Source organism: Neoarius graeffei, chromosome 10 (assembly GCF_027579695.1).
Source record: "Neoarius graeffei isolate fNeoGra1 chromosome 10, fNeoGra1.pri, whole genome shotgun sequence".
Lineage (NCBI taxonomy): Eukaryota > Metazoa > Chordata > Actinopteri > Siluriformes > Ariidae > Neoarius > Neoarius graeffei.
Window position 1 is genome coordinate 24490199 of NC_083578.1, and position 5333 is coordinate 24495531.

Genomic DNA, 5333 nt, shown 5'->3' on the forward strand with positions numbered 1-5333 from the left:
AACAAACGAGTCCCTATGAGACAGGAAGTGGTTGAGCAACTCCTCTTCTCTACTTTACATGGGTTGCAACTATGGTGATGTTTTTGCACCTTGCAGCAAAGAATGAAAAGTAATTACTTCAAAGAGAGACACAGAATCAGGTCATATTTTCTGATAATCAGATTCTTCAACATGGGAAGGTTGAAGAATTCAGTTACAACCAGAAGGAAGTAGTAGTAATGGTATGAGAAGGAGAGAAAAGTCACGTGAGGATGCAGCAGGTGTTCTTAGTGCTGGAACTCATGAAGGAGAGCGAGAGAGAGAAAGAAAAATATATGAATATCAGGTCATATTCTCTGGTTCGACAAAAAATAAGTAAATCAGAAAATTTCTGTAGTAATTCTAAAGAAAATAAATGATCAGGTGCTACAAAAGCTTCAACGTGAGACTGATGAATTCCGTTACAACCAGTAGGAAGAAGAAAATAAGCATGAGAAAAGGAGAGAAAATTCAGATGAGGTTGGAGCAGACGTTCTTACTACAGGAACTCATGAAGGAGAGAGACAGAGAGAGAGAGAGAGAAAAATGTCGACTAATTGGCAGACAGACATCAACTGATGGACAGATGGTTAGTTTAGACAAAGAGAGAGATAGAGGCTATTATTTTATACAATCCCAAATCGGAAAAAGATATTATGCATCATAGAGGGTGAAATATCCAAATCCCCTTGTATCTTTCTTTGAGAACCACTATTTTTAAACATTTCAATAATTTTCTCACATTTCTGGACAAACTGGAGATTCTCAGCCCATCTTTGCTCCTCAAAGGCTAGGCCTTTGCTGGATACTGATTTTGTACCAAATAATGATTATAAATCACCTGTTGACACCGGTTGTTTCAAATCACATTGTTATTTAATCATTTTACCTCATTACTAGCCCTATACTGTCCCAAATTTTTTGGAATGTGTTATTTGGAATTGATCAGACGTGGGAAAGGGATGCCTTGGACAGAGCAACATGGCGAAGCATAGTTAAAAGCTGTGTCCGCAACTGAAGACAAGTGTCAAAGGGAGTATACAAGGGCTCACGAAGCCAGACATTCCATGGCAGCTCAGCCACGCTGTTCGTGCCACCGCTGTGGACGATTCTGTCGCTCTGGTGCTGGCCTCGCGGCCCATCTGCGTTTCTGCGCATCCTAATGAAGCAGTCATCATTGCTAGCTATGGACAGCCACCGCTAACGTGTGTTATCGGCCTAAAATGCAGGAATTAATATATATTAACAAATGAAATGAAATTGGCCAAGATAAAACATTAAATATTTTTGGTTCTGCATACTGTCTGCAATGAAATACAAGTCAAAGTAAATTTAAAAATCACTGCTTTCTTTTTTTTTTAAATTTGCTTTTGCCATACCATCCCCACCTTTGTCTGATTTAGGGGTTGTACTATCCATCCATCCATCATCTGTAGCCACTTATCCTGTTCTACAAGTTCTATCTGGAGCCCATCCCAGCTGACTATGGGCGAGAGGTGGGGTACACCCTGGACAAGTCGCCAGGTTATCGCAGGGCTGACACATTGAGACACACAACCATTCACACACCTTCACACCTACGGTCAATTTAGAGCCACCAATTAACCTAACCTGCATGTCTTTGGACTGTAGGGGAAACCAGAGTACCCGGAGGAAATCTGCGCAGACACGGGGAGAACATGCAAACTCCACACAGAAAGGCCCTCGCCAGCTGCTGGGCTCAAACCCAGGACCTTCTTGCTGTGAGGTGACAGTGCTAACCACTACACCTCTGTGCCACTGAGGTTGTACTATCCTACTATTTTATGTTAGAGAGAGAGAGAGAATGTTGACTACAGACAGCTACACAGATCAAAAGACAGACTGATGTCAACTAATGATCAGACAGACAGACTGAGAAGAGAGAGAGACAGAAAGAAGCTATAATTTTATCAATGGAAAGGGACCAGTAGGCCTAACCAGATGTCATTTGGGTGGTGCACTATTCCCAGCACAGCAGTGACAGATGAGCGTAATAACATTGTGGTGTGCAAGATTAGCATGTGGGTATCAGCTGTAGCATTAAGGATTTTAAACGCATCAGTTTCACTTCTTGGTTAAGAACAGCCTGCCCACCAAAAATATCTAGCTAAAATTGCTGCTTTTGTCAGACACTAAACACTCATGAACAGTCACGTGAGTATCACACAATGTGCATGGGTAAAGATAAAAGCAGGCATGTCAAAAGTGTACAGTGTCCAACACCCCAGCAAAGCTGCTATGCCTGATACATTCATACCAGTGCAAATCATATTTCTATTGCACACAGTAGAATAAATATGCAAAAGACAGAAAAACAAAAAACAGTCTAATAATACTTGGGTGGCCAACCCGCGGCTCGCGAGCCGCATGCGGCTCTTACGTTCATATCGAAGTTTGTGTTTGTTTTTTTTTAATGTGCGTGTGCGCTTTGCTTGAGTTCAGTATGGTATTTTCGTCAAATGCATCTTCGCTTTGCTTGGGTATATTACGGTATTTTCAGGTCATGTCAAATGCGCATGTGCGTGAGATAATCGCTAAGTTTTTGGGCAAGGTGTATCTTGTGTCAAGTAGCCTCTCAAAATGGCAATGAAAAAATGCACAGCAAAACGAAAATATGAAGACGAACATGGGACATTTTTAACAGAGTGGGAGAGTTTATACTTTTTTGTTGAATGTAATGGCAAGCCATTCTGCCTTATATGTCAGTCGTCATTAGTTCATTTCAAAGCTTCCCGCCTCCCTGAATAAGCAAGGAGCCAGATATGCAACACTAATTGAAAACCTGCACGAAAGCTTTGTAACCCGGTTCCGTGATATACAACTGAAAAGGCCACAGGTTACGTTCCTCGTCGACCCATTCAATGCGGAGATGGACTGTTTGAAAGCCCCGCTTGTCACAGATGAGGCTGCGGCTGAGTTGGAGATGATCGATCTTCGTGAGGAAGACCAACTGAAACCTGTTTTGAGGGAAGGCACCATTGAGTTTTGGAAAAGTGTGCCATTGGAAAAATACCCGAATGTGAAACAGGCTGCGCTTAAGATACTGTCAATGTTTGGGTCAACATACGTCTGCGAGTCTGTGTTCTCTACCATGAAACATGTGAAGTCAAAGCATCGTTCTGTTCTGACTGAAACCCATGTGAAAGAACTGCTTCGAGTGGCAACGACGGAATACAAGCCAGATTTGAAGAGGATTGTTCAAGGCAAGGAATGTCAGAAGGTCCACTAAGCAACATGCATAGTAAGTGCACACAATATTGATTGCTGTAAATGACTGGCCTGTGGTATTAGTACTGACTGAAGGAGTAAATTTCTCTCATGTTGGCGTGTGACATTTACTATTAATCTGGCTGAGCAGAGATGAGTGCTTGAGCGTGTGCATGTGTGTCTGTGAGGGGGAGGGGGGGCGATGTTCATGTGTGGTCATGTGTATGGTGTGGCTTTTTTTTGGTAATGCCATGAGTCCCACTAAGCAGCATGCATAGTAAGTGCACACAATGTTCATTGTTAAAAATGACTGGCCTCAGCCTGTGGTCTTAGTACTGTAGGAGTAAATATGTTGGTGTGTGACATTTACTATTAATCTGGCTGAGCAGAGGGGTGTGTGTGTGTGTGAGAGAGAGAGAGAGAGAGAGAGAGAGAGAGAGAGAGAGAGAGGAAGGGATGTTCGTGTGCCCATGTGTATGATGTGGCTCTTTGCGGTAATACAATAAAAAATGTGGCTCTTGGTCTCCAACTGGTTGGCCACCCCTGTAATAATAGATTAGACATCACTATGATGTTTCTTGAGCTTGTAACCCCTTTTTGTTGTAGACTATCATATTGTTCTAAATTTCAATTATTATTAACAATTTCAGACATGTTGTACTATTCTGTGGTTCATTAGCTTTCATTTTAACAAAGTACTTCAAAATCTGTCTTGAATATCCAAGAACAAAAACAGTCCTGGTTATCACCACCAGGTAAAATGTTTAGGATCTGTGATGAAATGACTGACCATAGTCATGCTGAACACTGAGTCTATTACAGGACAAGCACGCACACATGCATGCATGCACGCACGCACACACCCACCCCAAATATAGGAATGTACTCTATATATATTACTTCCTAGTAGTGAAACAACTAAATAATAAAATTACACAATAGAAACCTCTGACATAAATCTGATTACAGAGAGCTGATACCAGATTTATGTTGTCCATGCACCGTTAGTACTGTACATGCTGAATAGAAAATACAGTATATTTTGAACATTTGCTAAGAATGGTGTCTTATCCATCTTCTACCGCTTATCCGGATCTGGGTCGCAGGGGTAGCAGCCTAAGCAGAGCAGCCCAGACTTCCCTCTCCCTGGCCCCCTCCGCCAGCTCTTCCGGGGGAATACCGAGGCGTTCCCAGGCCAGCCAAGAGATGTAATCTCTCCAGTGTGTCCTGGGTCTGCCCTGGGGTCTCCTCCTGGTGAGGCATGCCCAGAAAACCTACCTTGGGAGGGCATCCAGGGGGCATCCTAACAAGGTGCCCAAACCACCTCAACTGACTCCTTTCGATGTGGAGGAGCAGTGGTTCTACTCCGAGTCTCTCCCAAATGACCAAGCTTCTCACCCTGTCTCTAAGGGAGAGCCCAGCCACCCTGCAGAGAAAACTAATTTCTACCGCTTGTATCCACGATCTCATTCTTTTGGTACACTACCCATAGCTCGTGACCATAGGTGAGAGTGGGAACGTAGATGGACCAGTAAATTGAGAGCTTTGCCTTTTGGCTCAGCTCTCTCTTTACCACAACAGACCGGTTTAGTGTCCGCATCACTGCTGACGCTGCCCCGATCCTTCTGTCCAACTCCCGCTCCCCCTTACCCTCACTTGTGAACAAAACCCCGAGATACTTAAACTCCTCCACTTTAGGTAGCAACTCCCCCCGACCTGGAGTAGGCACTCCACCTGTTTCCGGTTGAGCGCCATGGCCACGGACTTGGAGGTGCTGATCCTCATCCCAGCCACTTCGCACTTGGTTGCAAACCGTCCCAGCGCATGCTGTAAGTCACAGATTGATGAATCCAACAGGACATCATCCGCAAAAAGCAGAGACGTGATCCTGATGCCACCAAACCAGACACCCTCCGCCCCTTGGCTGCGTGCCTTGAAATTCTGTCCATAAAAGTTATGAACAGAACTGGTGACAAAGGACAGCCCTGGCGGAGTCCAACATGCACCGGGAACGATGTGAACCAAACTCCTGCTCCAGTCATACAGGGACCGAATGGCCTGCAGTAGTGGGCCCTGAACCCCATACT